Raw genomic sequence first — 23,982 nt, 5'->3', positions numbered from 1 at the left:
TACTCGACCAGGGGCCTTTGTTATGCTCGACTAGGGGCCTTTGTTATGCTCGATCAGGGGATATATTATACTCGATCAGGGAACTTTGTTATACTCGTTGAGGGGGCTTTGTTATACTCGACCAGGGAACTTTGTTATACTCGACCAGGGGACTTTGTTATACTTGATCAGGGGACTTTGTTATACTCGATCAGAGGAATTTGTTATACTCGAACAGGGGAATTTGTTTACTCGATCAGGGGCCTTTGTGTACTCGATCTGGGGCCTTTGTAATACTCGATCAGGGGCCTTTATAATACTCGATAAGGGGCCTTTGTTATACTCGATCAGAGGCCTTTGAAATACTGGATTAAGGGTCTTTGCTATACTCGATCAGGGGACTTTGTTTACTCGATCAGGGGCCTTTGTTGTACTCGATCAGGGGCCTTAGTAATACTCGATCAGGGGACTTTGTAATACTCGATAAGGGGCCTTTGTTATACTCGATCAGGGGACTATGTTATACTCGATTAGGGGCGTTTGTTATACTCGATCAGGGGCCTTTGTTAAACTCGATGAGGGGGCTTTGTTATACTCGATCATTGGGCTTTGTTATACTCGGATCAGGGCCTTTGTTATACTGATCAGGGTTTTTGCTATATTAATGATCATGGGCCTTGTAATACTTCTTGATATAAATTTTGTTATACTCTCGATCAGAACTCTTTTGTTATACCGAGAGCCTTGTTATATCTCGATTAGGGAATTTGTTGGTTTCGGATCGGAGGTCTTGTTATAATTTCTGATTAGGGGCCTTTGTTGTACCTCGATCAGGGGCCTTTGTTGTACTCGATCAGGGGCCTTGTTGTACCCGGATCAGGGGCCCTTTATTGTACCGATTAGGGCCTGTTATACTCGGCGAGAGGCCTGAAATACTCGATTAGGGTCTTTGTTATAATCGATCAGGGGCCTTTGTTATACTCGATCAGGGGGCTTTGTTATACTCGATCAGGGGACTTCGTTATACTCTACCAGGGGGCTTTGTTATACTCGATAATGGCCTTTGTTATTCTCGATAATGGCCTTTGTTATACTCGATCCCTGGGCTTTGTTATACTCGATCAGGGGAATTTCTTATACTCGATTAGTGGACTTTGTTATACTCGATTTGGGATCTTTGATATACTCGATCAGGGGACTTTGTTATACTCGATTAGGGGCCTTTGTTGTACTCGGTCAGAGGCCTTTGTTATACTCAATCAGGGGCTTTTGTTAAACTCGATCAGGGTCCTTTGTTATACTCGATCAGGGGCCTTTGTTATACTCGATTAGGGTGCTTTGCTATACTCGATGAGGGGCTTTGTTATGCTCGATCAGTGGATATGTTATACTCGATCAGGGAACTTTGTTATACTCGATCAGGGGGCTATGCTATACTCGATGAGGGGGTTTTGTTATGCTCGATCATGGGATATGTTATACTCGATCAGGGGACTTTGTTATACTCGATGAGGGGACTTTGTTGTACTCGACCAGGGGCCTTTGTTGTACTCGATCAGGGGCCTTTGTTATACTCGATCAGGGGACATTGTTATACTCGATCCGGGTAATTTGTTATACTCGATCAGGGGACTTTGTTATACAACATCAGGGGACTTTTTTATATGCGATCAGGGGACTTTGTTGTACTCGATCAGGGGCCTTTGTTGTACTCGATCAGAGGCCTTTGTAATACTCAATCAGGGACCTTTGTAATACTCCATAAGGGGCCTTTGTTATACTCGATCAGGGGACTATGTTATACTCGACTAGGGGCGTTTGTTGTACTCGATCAGGGGCCTTTGTTATACTCGATCAGGGGCTTTGTTATACTCCATCAGGGGCCTTTGTTATACTCGATCAGGGGCCTTTGTACCTGATAAGGGCCCTTGTTATACTCGATGAGGGGCCTTTGTTATACTTGATGAGAGGCCTTTGTTATACTCGATTAGGGGCCTTTGTTATACCCGATGAGGGCCCTTTGTTATACTCGATCAGGGGGCTTTGTTATACTCGAGCAGGGGCCTTTGTTATATTCGATTTGGGGAATTTGTTATACTCGATCAGGGGTCTTTGTTATACATGATCAGGGGCCTTTGTTATACTCGATCAGGGAACTTTGTTATACTCGATCAGGGGAATTTGCTATACTCGATTCGGGGTCTTTGTTATACTTGATCAGGGGCCTCGATTAGGGGCCTTTGTTATACTCGATGAGGGCCTTTGTAATACTCGATGAGGGGCCTTTGTTATACTCGATTAGGGGGCTTTGCTATACTCGATCAGGGTGCTTTGCTATACTCGTTCAGGGGGGTTCGTTATACTCGATTAGGGGCCTTTGTTGTACTCGTTGAGGGGCCTTTGTTGTACTCAATCAGGGGCCTTTGATATACTCGATAAGAGGTCTTTTTCATACTCGATCAGGGGACTTTGTTATACTCGATCAGGGGCCTTTTTTGTACTCGATCAGGGGCCTTTTTTGTACTCGATCAGGGGCCTTTGTTATACTCGATCAGGGGCCTTTGTAATACTCGATATGGGGCCCTTGTTATACTCGATTAGGGGCCTTTGTTATACTTGATGCGAGGCCTTTGTTATACTCGATTAGGGGCCTTTGTTATACCCGATGAGGGCCCTTTGTTATACTCGATCAGGGGGCTTTGTTATACTCGAGCAGGGGCCTTTGTTATATTCGATTAGGGGAATTTGTTATACTCGATCAGAGGTCTTTGTTATACTTGATCAGGGGCCTTTGTTATACTCGATCAGGGAACTTTGTTATACTCGATCAGGGGAATTTGCTATACTCGATTCGGGGTCTTTGTTATACTTGATCAGGGGCCTCGATTAGGGGCCTTTGTTATACTCGATGAGGGGCCTTTGTAATACTCTATGAGGGGCCTTTGTTATACTCGATTAGGGGGGTTGCTATACTCGTCAGGGGGCTTTGTTATACTCGATCACGGGGCTTTGTTATACTCGATCAGGGAAATTTTTAAGACTCGATTAGTGGACTTTGTTATACTCGATCAGGTGACTTTGTTATACTCGATCAGGGGACTTTGTTATACTCGACCAGGGGCTTTTGTTATGCTCGACCAGGGGCCTTTGTTATGCTCGATGAGGGGATATGTTATACTCGATGAGGGGGCTTTGTTATTCTCGCCCAGGGGACTTTGTTATACTCGACCAGGGGACTTTGTTATACTCGACCAGGGGACTTTGTTATTCTCGATCAGGGGAATTTCTTATACTCGACCATGGGACTTTGTTATACTCGACCAGGGGACTTTGTTATACTTGATCAGGGGCCTCGATCAGGGGCCTTTGTTATTCTCGATCATGGGCCTTTGTTATACTCGATGAGGGGGCTTTGTTATACTCGTTCACGGGACTATTTTATACTTGACCAGGGGACTTTGTTATACTTGATCAGGGGGCTTTGTTATTCTCGATCAGGGCACTTTGTTATACTCGACCAGGGGACTTTGTTATACTTGATCAGGGGACTTTGTTATACTCGATGAGGGGAATTTGTTATACTCGAACAGGGGACTTTGTTATTCTCGACCAGGGGACTTTGTTTTACTTGATCAGGGGTCTTTGTTATACTCCAAGAAAATCCTTTGTAATACTCGATGAGGGGCTTTTGTTATACTCGATCAGGGGACTATGTTATACTCGATCAGGGGCCTTTGTTATATTCGATCAGGGTCCCTTGTTATACTCGATCAGGGGCCTTTGTTATACTCGATCAGGGGGCTTTGCTATGCTCGATGAGGGAGCTTTGTTATGCTCGGTCAGGGGATATGTTATACTCGATCAGGGGACTTTGTTATACTCGATCACGGGACTTTGTTATACTCGATCAGTGGATATTTTTATACTCGATCAGCGGACTTTGCTTAACTCTATCAGAGGGATTTGTTATACTCGATTATTGGTCTTTGCTATACTTGATCAATGGCCTCGATCAGGGGCCTTTGTTATACTCGATCAGGGCCTTTGTAATACTCGATGAGGGGCTTTTGTTATAATCGATCAGGGGACTTTGTTATACTCGACCAGGGGACTTTGTTTTACTTGATCAGGGGCCTCGATCAGGGGCCTTTGTTATACTCCAACACGGGACTTTGTAATACTCGATGAGGGTTTTTTGTTATACTCGATCAGGGTACTATGTTATACTCGATCAGGGGCCTTTGTTATATTCGATCAGGGTCCCTTGTTATGCTCGATGAGGGGCCTTTGTTATACTCGATCAGGGGGCTTTGCTATACTCGATGAGGGAGCTTTGTTATGCTCGATCAGGGGATATGTTATACTCGATCAGGGGACTTTGTTATACTCGATCAGGGGACTTTGTTATACTCGATCAGTGGAGTTTGTTATACTCGATCAGCGGACTTTGCTAAACTCTATCAGAGGAATTTGTTATACTCGATTATTGGTCTTTGTTATACTTGATCAATGGCCTCGATCAGGGGCATTTGATATACTCGATAAGGGCCTTTGTAATACTCGGTGAGGGGCTTTTGTTATACTCGATCAGGGGACTATGTTATACTCGATCAGGGTCCTTTGTTATACACGATGAGGGGCCTTTGTTATACTCGATCAGGTGCCTTTGTTATACTCGATGAGGGGGCTTTGCTATACTCGATCTGGGGGCTTCGTTATACTCGATCAGGGGCCTTTGTTGTACTCGATCAGGGGCCTTTGTTGTACTCGATCAGGGGCCTTTGTTATACTCGATAAGAGGTCTTTGTTATACTCGATCAGGGGACTTTGTTATACTCGATCACGGGACTTTGTTTTACTCGATCAGGGGAATTTGTTATACTCGATTAGTTGACTTTGTTATACTCGATCAGTGGACCTTGTTATACTCGATCAGGGGACTTTATTATATTCGATGAGGGGGCTTAGAAATACTCGAAAAGGGGGCTTTGAAATACTCGATGAGGGGGCTTGGAAATTCCTTATCTGGGGGCTTTGTTATACTCGATTAGGGGGCTTTGTTATATTTGATAAGGGAACTTTGATATACTCGATAAGTGGACTTTGTCATACTCGATCAGGGGAGTTTGTTATACTCGATCAGGGGCCTTTGTTTTACTCGATCAGGAGACTTTGTTATACTCGATCTAGGGACTTTGTTATACTCGATCAGGGGACTTTGTTATACTCGATCAGGGGAATTTGTTATACTCGATCAGGGGACTTTGTTATACTCGATGAGTGGGCTTTGTTATACTCGACCAGGGGACTTTGTTATACTCGACCAGGGAATTTGTTATACTTGATCAGGGGCCTCGATCAGGGGCCTTTGTTATACTCGATCAGGGGCCTTTGTAATACTCGATGAGGGGCTTTTGTTATACTCGATTACAGAACTATGTTATACTCGATCAGGGGCCTTTGTTATACTCGATCAGGGTCCTTTGCTATACTCGATCAGGGGCCTTTGTTATACTCGATCAGGTGACTTTGTTATACTCGACCAGGGGACTTTGTTATTCTCGACCAGGGTCCTTTGTTATGCTCGACCAGGGGCCTTTGTTATTCTCGATCAGGGGATATGCTATACTCGATCAGAGAACTTTGTTATACTCGATGAGGGGTTTTGTTATACTCGACCAGGGGAATTTGTTATACTCGACCAGGGTACTTTGTTATACTTGATCAGGGGACTTTTTTATACTCGATCAGGGGATATGCTATACTCGATCAGGGAACTTTGTTTTACTCAATGAGGGGGCTTTGTTATAATCGACCAGGGGACTTTGTTATACTCGATCAGGGGACTTTGTTATACTTGATCTGGGGACTTTGTTATACTCGATCAGGGGAATTTGTTAGACTCGACCAGGTGACTTTGTTATACTCGACCAGGGGAGTTTGTTATACTTGATCAGGGGCCTCGATCAGGGCCCTTTGTTATACTCGATCACGGGCCTTTGTAATACTCGATCAGGGGCTTTTGTTATTCACGATCAGGGGAATATGTTATACTCGATGAGGGGCCTTTGTTATACTCGATCAGGGTCCTTTGTTATACTCGATGAGGGGCCTTTGAAATACTCGATGAGGGGGCTTTGTTATACTCGACCAGGGGACTGTGTTATACTCGTCCAGGGGACTTTGTTATACTTGATCAGGGGACTTTGTTATACTCGATCAGGGGAATTTGTTAGACTCGACCAGGGGACTTTGTTATACTCGACCAGGGAACTTTGTTATACTTGATCAGGGGCCTTTGTTATACTCGATGAGGGGCCTTTGTAATACTCGATGAGAGGCTTTTGTTATACTCGATCAGGGGACTATGTTATGCTCGATCAGGGGATATGTTATACTCGATCAGGGAACTTTGTTATACTCGACGAGGGAACTTTGTTATACTCGATCAGGGAAATTTGTTATGCTCGATTAGGGGTCTTTGTTATACTTGATCAGGGGCCTCGATCTGGGGCCTTTGTTATACTCGATCAGGGGGCTATGCTATACTCGATCAGGGGGCTTCGCTATACTCGATTAGGGGCCTTTGTTGTACTCGATCAGGGGCCTTTGTTGTACTTGATCAGGGGCCTTTGTTATACTCGATAAGAGGTCTTTGTTATACTCGACCAGGGGAGTTTGTTATACTTGATCAGGGGCCTCGATCAGGGCCCTTTGTTATACTCGATCAGGGGCCTTTGTAATACTCGATAAGGGGATTTTGTTATTCACGATCAGGGGAATATGTTATACTCGATGAGGGGCCTTTGTTATACTCGATCAGGGTCCTTTGTTATACTCGATGAGGGGCCTTTGAAATACTCGATGAGGGGGCTTTGTTATACTCGATGAGGGGGCTTTGTTATACTCGACCAGGGGACTGTGTTATACTCGTCCAGGGGACTTTGTTATACTTGTTCAGGGGACTTTGTTATACTCGATCAGGGGAATTTGTTAGACTCGACCAGGGGACTTTGTTATACTCGACCAGGGGACTTTGTTATACTTGATCAGGGGCCTTTGTTATACTCGATCAGGGGCCTTTGTAATACTCAATGAGAGGCTTTTGTTATACTCGATCAGGGGACTATGTTATGCTCGATCAGGGGATATGTTATACTCGATCAGGGAACTTTGTTATGCACGATGAGGGGGCTTTGTTATACTCGACCAGGGGACTTTGTTATACTCGACCAGGGAACTTTGTTATACTCGATCAGGGAAATTTGTTATGCTCGATTAGGGGTCTTTGTTATGATCAGGGGCCTCGATCTGGGGCATACTCGATCAGGGGCCTTTGTAATACTCGAGGGCTTTTGTTATACTCGATCAGGGGCCTTTGTTATACTCGATCAGGGGCCTTTGTAATACTCAATGAGAGGCTTTTGTTATACTCGATCAGGGGACTATGTTATGCTCGATCAGGGGATATGTTATACTCGATCAGGGAACTTTGTTATGCACGATGAGGGGGCTTTGTTATACTCGACCAGGGGACTTTGTTATACTCGACCAGGGAACTTTGTTATACTCGATCAGGGAAATTTGTTATGCTCGATTAGGGGCCTTTGTTGTACTCGATCAGGGGCCTTTGTTGTACTTGATCAGGGGCCTTTGTTATACTCGATAAGAGGTCTTTGTTATACTCGACCAGGGGAGTTTGTTATACTTGATCAGGGGCCTCGATCAGGGCCCTTTGTTATACTCGATCAGGGGCCTTTGTAATACTCGATCAGAGGATTTTGTTATTCACGATCAGGGGAATATGTTATACTCGATGAAGGGCCTTTGTTATAATCGATCAGGGTCCTTTGTTATACTCGATGAGGGGCCTTTGAAATACTCGATGAGGGGGCTTTGTTATACTCGATGAGGGGGCTTTGTTATACTCGACCAGGGGACTGTGTTATACTCGTCCAGGGGACTTTGTTATACTCGATCAGGGGAATTTGTTAGACTCGACCAGGGGACTTTGTTATACTCGACCAGGGGACTTTGTTATACTTTATCAGGGGCCTTTGTTATACTCGATCAGGGGCCTTTGTAATACTCGATGAGAGGCTTTTGTTATTCTCGATCAGGGGACTATGTTATGCTCGATCAGGGGATATGTTATACTCGATCAGGGAACTTTGTTATGCACGATGAGGGGGCTTTGTTAACTCGACCAGGGGACTTTGTTATACTCGACCAGGGAACTTTGTTATACTCGATCAGGGAAATTTGTTATGCTCGATTAGGGGTCTTTGTTATACTTGATCAGGGGCCTCGATCTGGGGCCTTTGTTATACTCGATCAGGGGGCTTTGCTATACTCGATCAGGGGGCTTCGCTATACTCGATTAGGGGCCTTTGTTGTACTCGATCAGGGGCCTTTGTTGTACTTGATCAGGGGCCTTTGTTATACTCGATCACGGGGCTTTGTTATACTCGATCAGGGGAAATTGTTATACTCAATTAGTGGACTTTGTTATACTCGATCAGAGGACTTTGTTGTGCTCGATCCGGGGAATTTGTTATACTCGATCAGGGGACTTTGTTATACTCGATGAGGGGACTTTGTTGTACTCGACCAGGGGTCTTTGTTGTACTCGATCAGGGGCCTTTGTTATACTCGATCAGGGGACATTGTTATACTCGATCAGGGGACTTTGTTATACTTGATGAAGGGACTTTGGTATACTCGATCCGGGTAATTTGATATACTCGATCAGGGGACTTTGTTATACACGATCAGGGGACTTTTTTATATGCCATCAGGGGACTTTGTTGTACTCGATCAGGGGCCTTTGTTGTACTCGATCAGGGGCCTTTGTAATACTCGATCAGGGGCCTTTGTAATACTCCATAAGGGGCCTTTGTTATACTCGATCAGGGGACTTTGTTATACTCGATCAGGGGGTTTTGTTATACTCGATCAGGGGCCATTGTTATACTCGATCAGGGGCCTTTGTTGTACTCGATCAGGGGCCATTGTTATACTCGATCAGGGGCCTTTGTAATACTCAATAAGGGGCCTTTGTTATACTCGATTAGGGGCCTTTGTTATACTTGATCAGAGGCCTTTGTTATACTCGATTAGGGGCCTTTGTTATACCCGATCAGGGGCCTTTGTTATATTCGATTAGGGGAATTTGTTTTACTCGATCAGAGGTCTTTGTACACTTGATCAGGGCCCTTTGTTATATTCGATCAGGGAACTTTGTTATACTCGATCAGGGGAATTTGCTATACTCGATTCGGGGTCTTTGTTATACTTGATCAGGGGCCTCGATTAGGGGCCTTCGTTATACGCGATGAGGGGCCTTTGTAATACTCGATGAGGGGCCTTTGTTATACTCGATCAGGGGGCTCTGCTATACTCGATCAGGGGGCTTTGCTATACTCGATTAGGGGGCTTCGTTATACTCGATTAGGGGCCTTTGTTGTACTCGTTGACGGGCCTTTGTTGTACTCAATTAGGGGCCTTTGATATACTCGATAATAGGTCTTTTTTATACTCGATCAGGGGAATTTGTTATACTCGATTAGTGGACTTTGTAATACTCGATCAGGGGACTTTGTTATACTCGATCAGGGGACTTGTTATACTCGACCAGGGGCTTTTGTTATGCTCGACCAGGGGCCTTTGTTATGCTCGATGAGGGGATATGTTATACTCGATGAGGGGGCTTTGTTTTTCTCGACCAGGGGACTTTGTTATACTCGACCAGGGGACTTTGTTATACTCGACCAGGGGACTTTGTTATACTCGATTAGGGGAATTTCTTATACTCGACCATGGGACTTTGTTATACTCGACCAGGGGACTTTGTTATACTTGATCAGAGACCTCGATCAGGGGCCTTTGTTATACTCGATCAGGGGCCATTGTTATACTCGATGAGGGGGCTTTGTTATACTCGTTCAGGGGACTATTTTATACTCGACCAGGGGACTTTGTTATACTTGATCAGGGGACTTTGTTATACTCGATTAGAGGCCTTTGTTATACTCGATGAGGGGGCTTTGTTATACTCGACCAGGGGACTTTGTTATACTCGAACAGGGGACTTTGTTATACTTGATCAGGGGACTTTATTATACTCGATGAGGGGAATTTGTTATACTCGAACAGGGGACTTTGTAATAATCGATAAGGAGCTTTTGTTATACTCGATCAGGGGACTATGTTATACTCGATTAGGGGCGTTTGTTATACTCGATCAGGGGCCTTTGTTATACTCGATGAGGGGGCTTTGTAATACTCGACCAGGGAACTTTGTTATACTCGATCAGGGGAATTTGTTGTACTCGATGAGGGACCTTTGTTGTACTCTATCAGTGGCCTTAGTTTTACTCGATCAGGGGACTTTGTTATACTCGATCACGGGGCTTTGTTATACTCGATCAGGGGAATTTGTTATACTCGATTAGTGGACTTTGTTATACTCGATGAGGGGACTTTGTTATACTCGATTAGGGTCTTTGTTTTACTCGACCAGGGGCCTTTGTTATGCTCAATTAGGGGCCTTTGTTATGCTCGATGAGGGGATATGTTATACTCGACCAGGGGACTTTGTTGTACTCGACCAGGGGATTTTGTTATACTTGATCAGGGGCCTCGATCAGGGGCCTTTGTTATACTCGATCAGGGGCCTTTGTTATACTCGAGCAGGGGGCTTTGTTATACTCAAGCAGGGGCCTTTGTTATACTCGATTAGGGTCCTTTGTTCTACTCGATCAGGGGCCTTTGTTATACTCGATGAGGGGGCTTTGTTATACTCGACAAGGGGACTTTGTTATACTCGACCAGGGGACTTTGTTATACTTGATCAGTGGACTTTGTTATACTCAATCAGGGGAATTTGTTATACTCGACCAGGGGACTTTGTTATACTCGACCAGAGGACTTTGTTATACTTGATCAGGGGCCTCGATCAGGGGCCTCGATTGTTTGTTATACTCGATGAGGGGCCACTGTAATACTCGATGAGGGGCTTTTGTTATACTCGATCAGGGGACTATATTATACTCGATTAGGGGCCTTTGTTATACTCGATCAGGGTCCTTTGTTATACTCGATCAGGGGCCTTTGTTATACTCGATCAGGGAACTTTGTTATACTCGATGAGGGGGCTATGTTATACAAGACCAGGCGACTTTGTTATACTCGACCAGGGACTTTGTTACACTCGATCAGGGGACTTTGTTATCCCGATCAGTGGACTTTGTTATACTCGATCAGGGACTTTGTTATACTCGATCACGGGGACTTTGTTATACACGATCAGGGGACTTTGTTATACTCGATCGGGGTCTTTGTTATACTCGATCAGGGGCCTTTGTTGTACTCGATGAGGGGCCTTTGTAATACTCGATCAGGGGCCTTTGTTGTACTCGATGAGGGGCCTTTGTAATACTCGATCAGGGTCCTTTGTTATACTCGATCAGGGGCCTTTGTTATACTCGATCAGGGAACTTTGTTATACTTTCGATGAGGGGCTATGTTATACTCGACCAGGCGTCTTTGTTTTACTCGACCAGGGACTTTGGTATACTCGATCAGGGGACTTTGTTATCCTCGATCAGTGGACTTTGTTATACTAGATCAGGGGACTTTGTTATACTCGATCACGGGGACTTTGTTATACACGATCAGGGGACTTTGTTATACTCGATCAGGGGTCTTTGTTATACTCGATCAGGGGCCTTTGTTGTAATCGATGAGGGGCCTTTGTAATACTCGATGAGGGGCCTTTGTTGTACTCGATGAGGGGCCTTTGTAATACTCGATCAGGGGCCTTTGTAATAATCGATAGGGGGCCTTTGTTATACTCGATCAGGGGACTATGTTATACTCGATTAGGGGGCTTTGTAATACCTGACCAGGTAACTTTGTTATACTCGATCAGGGGAATTTGTTATACTCGATTAGGGGTCTTTGTTATACTTGATTAGGGGCCTCGATCAATGGCCTTTGTTATACTCGATGAGGGGCCTTTGTAATACTCGATGAGTGGCTTTTGTTATACTCGATCAGGGGACTATGTTATACTCGATCGGGGTTCTTTGTTATCCTCGATCAGGGGCCTTTGTTGTACTCGATGAGGGGCCTATGTTCTACTATATCAGGGGCCTTTGTTTTACTCGACCAGGGGACTTTGTTATACTCGACCAAGGGCCTTTGTTATGCTCGATGAGAGGCCTTTGTTATGTTCGATGAGGGGATATGTTATACTCGATCAGGGGATTTTGTTATACTTGATCAGGGGCCTCGATCAGGGGCCTTTGTTATACTCGATCAAGGGCCTTTGTTATACTCGATCAGGGGCCTTTGTTATACTCGAGCAGGGGGCTTTGTTATACTCAAGCAGGGGCCTTTGTTATACTCGATAAGGGTCCATTGTTCTACTCGATCAGGGGCCTTTGTTATACTCTATCAGGGGATTTTGTTATATTCGATCAGTGGACTTTGTTATACTCGATCAGCGGACTTTGTTATACTCGATCAGTGGACTTTGTTATACTCGATCAGTGGACTTTGTTATACTCGATCAGCGGACTTTGTTATATTAGATCAGGGGGCTTTGCTGTACCCGATTAGGGGGCTTCGTTATACTCGATTAGGGGCCTTTGTTGTACTCGATCGGTGGCCTTTGTTGTACTTGATCAGGGGCCTTTGTTATACTCGATAAGAGGTCTTTGTTATACTAGATCAGGGGACTTTGTTATACTCGATCTCGGGGCTTTGTTAAACTCGATCAGGGGAATTTGTTATACTCAATTAGTGGACTTTGTTATACTCGATCAGAGGACTTTGTTGTACTCGATCCGGGGAATTTGTTATACTCGGTCAGGGGACTTTGTTATACTCGATCAGGGGACTTTGTGGACTCGACCAGGGGTCTTTCTTGTACTCGATTAGGGGCCTTTGTTATACTCGATCAGGGGACATTGTTATACTCGATCAGGGGACTTTGTTATACTTGATGAAGGGACTTTGGTATACTCGATCCGGGTAATTTGTTATCCTCGATCAGGGGACTTTTTTATACGCGATCAGGGGACTTTGTTGTACTCGATCAGGGGCCTTTGTTGTACTCGATCAGGGGCCTTTGTAATACTCGATTAGGGTCCTTTGTAATACTCCATAAGGGGTCTTTGTTATACTCGATCACAGGGACTTTGTTATACACGATCAGGGGACTTTGTTATACTCGATCAGGGTTCTTGGTTATACTCGATCAGGGGCCTTTGTTGTACTCGATGAGGGGCCTTTGTAATACTCGATCAGGGGCCTTTGTTTTACTCGATGAGGGGCCTATGTAATACTCGATCAGGGGCCTTTGTAATAATCGATAATGGGCCTTTGTTATACTCGATCAGGGGACTATGTTATACTCGATTAGGGGGCTTTGTAATACCTGACCAGGGAACTTTGTTATACTCGATAAGGGGAATTTGTTATACTCGATTAGGGGTCTTTGTTATACTTGATTAGGGGCCTCGATCAATGGCCTTTGTTATACTCGATGAGGGGCCTTTGTAATACTCGATGAGTGGCATTTGTTATACTCGATCAGGGGACTATGTTATACTCGATCGGGGTTCTTTGTTATCCTCGATCAGGGGCCTTTGTTGTACTCGATGAGGGGCCTATGTTGTACTCTATGAGGGGCCTTTGTTTTACTCGATCAGGGGACTTTGTTATACTCGATCACGGGGCGTTGTTATACTCGATCAGGGGAATTTGTTATACTCGATTAGTGGACTTTGTTATACTCGCTCAGGGGACATTGTTATACTCGATCAGGGGACTTTGTTATACTTGATGAAATGACTTTGGTATACTCGATCCGGGTAATTTGCTATACTCGATCAGGGGACTTTTTTATACGTGATCAGGGGAATTTGTTGTACTCGATCAGGGGCCTTTGTTGTACTCGATCAGGGGCCTTTGTAATACTCGATCAGGGGCCTTTGTAATACTCCATAAGGGGCCTTTGTTATACTCGATCAGGGAACTTTGTTATACTCGATGAGGGGGCTTTGCTATACTTGATCACGGGAATTTGTTATACTCGATCAGGGACTTTGTTATACTCGATCAGGGTCTTTGTTACTAATCAGGGGCCTTTGTTGTACTCGATAGGGGCCCTGTAATACTCGATCAGGGCCTTTGTAATAATCGATAAGGGCCTTTGTTATACTCGATCAAGGACTATGTTATACTCGATTAGGGTTTGTTATACTCGATGAGGGCCTTTTATACTCGATGAGGGCTTTGTAATACTCGACCAGGGAACTTTGTTATACTCGATCAGAATTTGTTACACTCGATTAGGGTCTTTGTTATACTTGATTAGGGGCCTCGATCAATGGCCTTTGTTATACTCGATGAGGGCCTTTTTAATACTCGATGAGTGGCTGTTATACTCGATCAGGGGACTATGTTATACTCGATCGGGGATCTTTGTTATCCTCGATCAGGGGCTGTTGTACTCGATGAGGGCCTATGTTGTACTCTATCAGGGCCTTTGTTTTACTCGATCAGGGACTTTGTTATACTCAATCACGGGGCGTTGTTATACTCGATCAGAAATTTGTTATACTCGATTAGTGGACTTTGTTATACTCGATCAGGGGACTTTGTTATACTCGATCAGGGGACTTTGTTATACTCGACCAGGGGCCTTTGTTATGCTCGATCAAGGCCTTTGTTATCTCGATGAGGATATGTTATACTCGATCAGGGAACTTTGTTATACTCGATGGTGCTTTGCTATGCCTGATCAGGCGCCTCGATCGGCCTCGATCAGGGGCCTTTGTTATACTCGATTAAGGTCCTTTTTTCTACTCGATCAGGGGCCTTTGTTATACTCGATGAGGGGGCTTTGTTATACTCTACCTGGGGACTTTGTTATACTTGATCAGTGGACTTTGTTATAATCAATCAGGGGAATTTGTTATACTCGACCAGGGGACTTTGTTATACTCGACCAGAGGACTTTGTTATACTTGATTAGGGGCCTCGATGAGGGGCCTTTGTTATACTTGATCAGGGGCCATTGTAATACTCGATGAGGGGCTTTTGTTATATTCGATCAGGGGACTATGTTATAATCGATCAGGGGCCTTTGTTATACTCGATCAGGGTCCTTTGTTATACTCGATCAGGGGCCTCTGTTATACTCGATCAGGGGACTATGTTATGCTCGATTAGGTGCGTTTGTTATACTCGATGAGGGGGCTTTGTTATACTCCACCAGGCGACTTTGTTATACTCGATCAGGGGACTTTGTTATACTCGATCAGTGGACTTTGTTATACTCGATCAGTGGACTTTGTCATACTCGATCAGCGGACTTTGTTATACTCGATCAGGGGGGCTTTCCTATACTCGATCAGGGGGCTTCGTTATACTCGATTAGGGGCCTTTGTTGTACTCGATCAGGGGCCTTTGTAATACTCGATCAGGGGCCTTTGCAATACTCCATAAGGGGCCTTTGTTATACTCGATCAGGGAACTTTGTTATACTCGATGAGGGGGCTTTGTTATACATGATCAGGCGCCTCGATCAGGGGCCTTTGTTATACTCGATGAGGGGATATGTTATACTCGACCAGGGGACTTTGTTGTACTCGACCAGGGGATTTTGTTATACTTGATCAGGGGCCTCGATCAGGGGCCTTTGTTATACTTGATCAGGGGCCATTGTGATACTCGATGAGGGGCTTTTGTTATACGCGATCAGGGGACTATGTTATACTCGATCAGGGGCCTTTGTTATACTCGATCAGGGTCCTTTGTTATACTCGATCAGGGGCGTCTGTTATACTCGATCAGGGAACTTTGTTATACTCGATGAGGGGGCTTTGTTAAACTCGACCAGGCGACTTTGTTATACTAGATCAGCGGACTTTGTTATACTCGATCAAGGGGCTTTGCTATACTCGATTAGGGGGCTTCGTTATACTCGATTAGGGGCCTTTGTTGTACTCGATGAGGGGCCTTTGTTATACTCGATGAGGGGGCTTTGTTATACTCGACCAGGGGACATTGTTATACTCGATCAGGGGACTTTGTTATACTTGATCAGGGGCCTCGATCAGGGGCCTTTGTTATACTTGATCAGGGGCCATTGTGATACTCGATGAGGGGCTTTTGTTATACGCGATCAGGGGACTATGTTATACTCGATCAGGGGCCTTTGTTATACTCGATCAGGGTCCTTTGTTATACTCGATCAGGGGCCTCTGTTATACTCGATCAGGGAACTTTGTTATACTCGATGAGGGGGCTTTGTTAAACTCGACCAGGCGACTTTGTTATACTAGATCAGCGGACTTTGTTATACTCGATCAAGGGGCTTTGCTATACTCGATTAGGGGGCTTCGTTATACTCGATTAGGGGCCTTTGTTGTACTCGATCAGGGGCCTTTGTTGTACTTGATCAGGGGCCTTTGTTATACTCGATAAGAGGTCTTTGTTATACTCGATCAGGGGACTTTGTTATACTCGATCACGGGGCTTAGTTATACTCGATCAGGGGAATTTGTTATACTCAATTAGTGGACTTTGTTATACTCGGTCAGAGGACTTTGTTGTACTCGATCCGGGGAATTTGTTATACTCGGTCAGGGGACTTTGTTATACTCGATGAGGGGACTTTGTTGTACTCGACCAGGGGTCTTTGTTGTATTCCGATCAGGGGCCTTTGTTATACTCGATCAGGGGACATTATTATACTCGATCAGGGGACTTTGTTATACTTGATGAAGGGACTTTGGTATTCTCGATCCGGGTAATTTGTTATACTCGATCAGGGGACTATTTTATACGCGATCAGGGGACTTTGTTGTACTCGATCAGGGGCCTTTGTTGTACTCGATCAGTTTCCTTTGTAATACTGGATCAGGGGCCTTTGTAATACTCCATAAGGGGCCTTTGTTATACTCGATCAGGAAACTTTGTTATACTCGGTGAGGGGGCTTTGCTATACTTGATCAGGCGCCTCGATTAATGGCCTTTGTTATACTCGATGAGGGGATATGTTATACTCGACCAGGGGACTTTGTTGTACTCGACCAGGGGATTTTGTTATACTTGATCAGGGGCCTCGATCAGGGGCCTTTGTTATACTCGATCAGGGGCCTTTGTTATACTCGATTAGGGGCCTTTGTTATACTCGAGCACGGGGCTTTGTTATACTCGAGCAGGGGCATTTGTTATACTCGATTAGGGTCCTTTGTTCTACTCGATCAGGGGCCTTTGTTATACTCGATGAGGGGGCTTTGTTATACTCAACCAGGGGACTTTGTTATACTCGACCAGGGGCCTTTGTTATACATGATCAGTGGACTTTGTTATACTCAATCAGGGGAATTTGTTATACTCGACCAGGGGACTTTGTTATACTCGACCAGAGGACTTTGTTATACTTGATCAGGGGCCTCGATCAGGGGCCTTTGTTATACTCGATCAGGGGCCACTGTAATACTCGATGAGGGGCTTTTGTTATACTCCATCAGGGGACTATGTTATACTCGATCAGGGGCCTTTGTTATACTCGATCAGGGTCCTTGGTTATACTCGATCAGGGGCCTTTGTTATACTCGATCAGGGAACTTTGTTATACTCGATGAGGGGGCTTTGTTATACTCGACCAGGCGACTTTGTTATACTCGACCAGGGGACTTTGTTATACTCTATCAGGGGACTTTGTTATACTCGATCAGTGGGCTTTGTTATACTCGATCAGGGGCCTTTGTTGTACTCGATGAAGGGCCTTTGTAATACTCGATCAGGGGCCTTTGTAATAATCGATAAGGGGTCTTTGTTATACTCGATCAGGGGACTATGTTATACTCGATTAGGGGCGTTTGTTATACTCGATCAGGGGCCTTTGTTATACTCGATCAGTGGACTTTGTTATACTCGATCAGGAGACTTTGTTATACTCGATCACGGGGACTTTGTTATACACGATCAGGGGACTTTGTTATACTCGATCAGGGGTCTTTGTTATACTCGATCAGGGGCCTTTGTTGTACTCGATGAAGGGCCTTTGTAATACTCGATTAGGGGCCTTTGTAATAATCGATAAGGGGCCTTTGTTATACTCGATCAGGGGACTATGTTATACTCGATTAGGGGCGTTTGTTATACTCGATCAGGGGCCTTTGTTATACTCGATGAGGGGGCTTTGTAATACTCGACCAGGGAACTTTGTTATACTCGATCAGGGGAATTTGTTATAGTCGATTAGGGGTCTTTGTTATACTTGATTAGGGGCCTCGATCAATGGCCTTTGTTATTCTCGATGAGGGGCCTTTGTAATACTCGATGAGTGGCTTTTGTTATACTCGATCGGAGGAGTATGTTATACTCGATCGGGGATCTTTGTTATGCTCGATCAGAGGCCTTTGTTATGCTCGATGAGGGGATATGTTATACTCGTTCAGGGAACTTTGTTATACTCGATGAGGGGGCTTTGCTATACCTGATCAGGCGCCTCGATTTGGGGCCTTTGTTATACTCGATGAGGGGATATGTTATACTCGACCAGGGGACTTTGTTATACTCGACCAGGGGATTTTGTTATACTTGATCAGGGGACTTTGTTATACTCGATCAGGGGGCTTTGTTATACTCGATCAGGGGACTATGTTATACTCGATTAGGGGCGTTTGTTATACTCAATTAGGGCCTTTGTTATACTCGATGAGGGGGCTTTGTTATACTCGATCAGGGGACTTTGTTATACTCGATCTGGGGGCTTTGTTATACTCGATTAGGGGACTTTGTTGTACTCGGTCAGGGGCCTTTGTTGTATTCGATCAGGGGCCTTTGTTATACTCGATCAGGGGCCTTTGTAATTCTCGATAAGGGGCCTTTGTTATACTCGATTAGGGGCCTTTGTTATACTTGATGAGAGGCCTTTGTTATACTCGATTAGTGGCCTTTGTTTATACCCGATCAGGGGCCTTTGTTATACTCGATGAGGGGGCTTTGTTATACTCGAGCAGGGTCCTTTGTTATATTCGATTAGGGGAATTTGTTATACTCGAGCAGGGTCCTTTGTTATATTCGATTAGGGGAATTTGTTATACTCGATCAGAGGTCTTTGTTATACCTGATCAGGGGCCTTTGTTATATTCGATCAGGGAACTTTGTTATACTCGATCAGGGGAATTTGCTATAGTCGATTCGGGGTTTTTGTTATACTTGATCAGGGGCCTCGATTAGGGGCCTTTATTATACTCGATGAGGGGCCTTTGTAATACTCGATGAGGGGCCTTTGTTATACTCGATCAGGGGGCTTCGTTATAATCGATTAGGGGCCTTTGTTGTACTCGTTGAGGGGCCTTTGTTGTACTCAATCAGGGGCCTTTGATATACTCGATAAGAGGTCTTTTTTATACTCGATCCGGGGATTTGTTATACTCGATCACGGGGCTTTGTTATACTCGATCAGGGGAATTTGTTATACTCGATTAGTGGACTTTGTTATACTCGATCAGGGGACTTTGTTATACTCGATTAGGGGACTTGTTATACTCGACCAGGGGCTTTTGTTATGCTCGACCAGGGGCCTTTGTTAAGCTCGATTAGGGGATATGTTATACTCGATGAGGGGGTTTGTTATTCTCGACCAGGGGACTTTGTTATACTCGACCAGGGGACTTTGTTATACTCGACCAGGGGACTTTGTTATACTCGATAAGGGGAATTTCTTATACTCGACCATGGGACTTTGTTATACTCGACCAGGGGACTTTGTTATACTTGATCAGAGGCCTCGATCAGGGGCCTTTGTTATACTCGATCAGGGGCCTTTGTTATACTCGATGAGGGGGCTGTTATACTCGTTCAGGGGACTATTTTATACTCGACCAGGGGACTTTGTTATACTTGATCAGGGGACTTTGTTATACTCGATCAGGGGCCTTTGTTATACTCGATGAGGGGGCTTTGTTATACTCGACCAGGGGACTTTGTTATACTCGACCAGGGGACAGTGTTATACTCGATCAGGGGACTTTGTTATACTCGATGAGGGGCCTTTGTTGTACTTGATCAGGGGCCATTCTTATACTCGATAAGAGGTCTTTGTTATACTCGATCAGGGGACTTTGTTATACTCGATGCCGGGGCTTTGTTATACTCGATTAGGAGAATTTGTTATACTCAATTAGTGGACTTTGTTATACTCGATCAGAGGACTTTGTTGTACTCGATCCGGGGAATTTGTTATACTCGGTCAGGGGACTTTCTTATACTCGATGAGGGGACTTTGTTGTACTCGACCAGGGGTCTTTGTTGAACTCGATTAGGGGCCTTTGTTATACTCGATCAGGGGACATTGTTATACTCGATCAGGGGACTTTCTTATACTTGATGAAGGGACTTTGGTATACTCGATCCGGGTAATTTGTTATACTCGATCAGGGGACTTTTTTATACGCGATCAGGGGACTTTGTTGTACTCGATGAGGGGGCTTTGTTATACTCGACCAGGGGACTTTTTTATACTCGACCAGGGGACATTGTTATACTCGATCAGGGGACTTTGTTATACTCGATCAGGGGCCTTTGTTTACTTGATCAGGGGCCTTTGTTATACTCGATAAGAGGTCTTTGTTATACTCGATCAGGGACTTTGTTATACTCGATGCCGGGGCTTTGTTATACTCGATTAGGAGAATTTGTTATACTCAACTAGTGGACTTTGTTATACTCGATCAGAGGACTTTGTTGTACTCGATCCGGGGAATTTGTTATACTCGGTCAGGGGACGTTGTTATACTCGATGAGGGGATTTTGTTGTACTCGACCAGGGGTCTTTGTTGAACTCGATCAGGGGCCTTTGTTATACTCGATCAGGGGACATTGTTATACTCGATCAGGGGACTTTGTTATACTTGATGAAGGGACTTTGGTATACTCGATCCGGGTAATTTGTTATACTCGATCAGGGGACTTTTTTATACGCGATCAGGGGACTTTGTTGTACTCGATCAGGGCCTTAGTTGTACTCGATCAGGGGCCTTTGTAATACTCGATCAGGTGCCTTTGTAATACTCCTTTGTTATACTCGATCAGGTGCCTTTGTTATACTCGATCAGGGGACTATGTTATACTCGATTAGGGGCGTTTGTTATACTCGATTAGGGGCCTTTGTTATACTCGATGAGGGGGCTTTGTTATACTCGATCAGGGGACTTTTTTATACTCGATCAGGGGGGTTTGTTATACTCGATCAGGGGACTTTGTTGTACTCGATCAGGGGCCTTTGTTGTACTCTCGATCAGGGCCTTTGTTGTTTCTGATCAGAGGCTCTTTGTTATACCCGATCAGGAGCCTTTTTGTTATACTCGACCAGGGGACTTTTTTATACTTGACCAGAAGACTTTGTTATATTCGATTAGGGAAATTTGTTATGCTCGATCAGGACCCTTTGTTATACTCGAGCAGGGGACTTTGTTTACTCGATCAGGGGACTTTTTTATACTCGACCAGAGGACCTTGTTATATTCGATTAGGGGACTTTGTTATACCTGATCGGGGGGAATTTGGTTACCTCGATTCGGGGTCTTTGTTATACTTGATCAGGGGCCTCGATTAGGGGCCTTTATTATACTCGATGAGGGGCCTTTGTAATACTCGATGAGGGGCCTTTGTTATACTCGATCAGGGGGCTTCGTTATACTCGATTAGGGGCCTTTGTTGTACTCGTTGAAGGGCCTTTGTTGTACTCAATCAGGGGCCTTTGATATACTCGATAAGAGGTCTTTTTTATACTCGATCCGGGGACTTTGTTATACTCGATGAGGGGGCTTTGCTATTCTCGACAAGGGGACTTTGTTATACTCGACCAGGGGACTTTGTTATACTCGACCAGGGGACTTTGTTATACTCGATGAGGGGAATTTCTTATACTCGACCATGGGACTTTGTTATACTCGATCAGGGGGCTTTGCTATACTCGATCAGGGGGTTTTGTTATACTCGATTAGGGGCCTTTGTTGTACTCGATCAGGGGCCTTTGTTATACTCGGGATGAGGGGCTTTGTTATACTTCCGTTCAGGACTATTTTATAGTCGACCAGGGACTTTGTTATACTTGATCAGGGGACTTTGTTATACTCGATCAGGGGCCTTTGTTATACTCGATGAGGGGGCTTTGTTATACTCGACCAGGGGACTTTGTTATACTCGACCAGGGGACAGTGTTATACTCGATCAGGGGACTTTGTTATACTCGATGAGGGGCCTTTGTTGTACTTGATCAGGGGCCATTCTTATACTCGATAAGAGGTCTTTGTTATACTCGATCAGGGGACTTTGTTATACTCGATGCCGGGGCTTTGTTATACTCGATTAGGAGAATTTATATTCAACTAGTGGACTTTGTTATACTCGGATCAGAGACTTTGCCAGGCCCGGATCCGGGGAATTTGTTATACCGGTCATCAGGGGACGTTGTTATACTCGATGAGGGGGCTTTGTTATACTCGATTAGGGGACTTTGATATACTCGATCAGTGGACTTTGTCATACTCGTTTTGTTGACTTTGTTATGCTCGATCAGGGGCCTTTGTTTTACTCGATCTAGGGACTTTGTTATACTCGATCCGGGGTCTTTGTTATACTCGATCAGGGGACTTTGTTATACTCGATTAGGGGTCTTTGTTATACTTGATCAGGGGCCTCGATCAGGGGCCTTTGTTATACTCGATCAGGGCCTTTGTAATACTCGATGAGGTGCCTTTTGTAATACTCCATAAGGTGCCTTTGTTATACTCGATCAGGGGACTATGTTATACTCGATTAGGGCGTTTGTTATACTCGATTAGGGGCCTTTGGTTATACACTTCCATGAGGCTTTGTTATACTCGATCAGGGACTTTGTTATACCTCGATCAGGGGGCTTGTTATACTCGATCAGGGACTTTTGTTGTACTCGACGAAATTTTTGTTGTACCTCGATCAGGGGCCTTTGTTATACTCGATCAGGGGCCTTTGTAATACTCGATAAGGGGCCTTTGTTATACTCGATTAGGGGCCTTTGTTATACTTGATCAGAGGCCTTTGTTATACCCGATTAGGGGCCTTTGTTATACTCGATCAGGGTGCTTTGTTATACTCGAGCAGGGTCCTTTGTTATATTCGATTAGGGGAATTTGTTATACTCGAGCAGGTTTATTTGTTATATTCGATTAGGGGAATTTGTTATACTCGATCAGAGGTCTTTGTTATACTTGATCAGGGGCCTTTGTTATATTCGATCAGGGAACTTTGTTATACTCGATCAGGGGAATTTGCTATACTCGATTCGGGGTCTTTGTTATACTTGATCAGGGGCCTCGATTAGGGGCCTATATTATACTCGATGAGGGGCCTTTTTAATACTCGATGAGGGGCCTTTGTTATACTCGATCAGGGGGCTTCGTTATACTCGATTAGGGGCCTTTGTTGTACTCGTTGAGGGGGCCTTTGTTGTACTCAATCAGGGGCCTTTGATATACTCGATAAGAGGTCTTTTTTATACTCGATCCGGGGATTTGTTATACTCGATCACGGGGCTTTGTTATACTCGATCAGGGGAATTTGTTATACTCGATTAGTGGACTTTGTTAACTCGATCAGGGGACTTTGTTATACTCGATCAGGGGACTTGTTATACTCGACCAGGGGCTTTTGTTATGCTCGACCAGGGGCCTTTGTTAAGCTCGATGAGGGGATATGTTATACTCGATGAGGGGGCTTTGTTATTCTAGACCAGGGGACTTTGTTATACTCGACCAGGGGACTTTGTTATACTCGACCAGGGGACTTTGTTATACTCGATCAGGGGAATTTCTTATACTCGACCATGGGACTTTGTTATACTCGACCAGGGGACTTTGTTATACTTGATCAGAGGCCTCGATCAGGGGCCTTTGTTATACTCGATCAGGGGCCTTTGTTATACTCGAT

The sequence above is a fragment of the Homarus americanus genome, unplaced genomic scaffold, assembly GCF_018991925.1.
Source record: "Homarus americanus isolate GMGI-L3 unplaced genomic scaffold, GMGI_Hamer_2.0 scaffold34360, whole genome shotgun sequence".
Classification (NCBI taxonomy): domain Eukaryota; kingdom Metazoa; phylum Arthropoda; class Malacostraca; order Decapoda; family Nephropidae; genus Homarus; species Homarus americanus.
Note: the sequence above shows the minus strand (reverse complement) of the source record.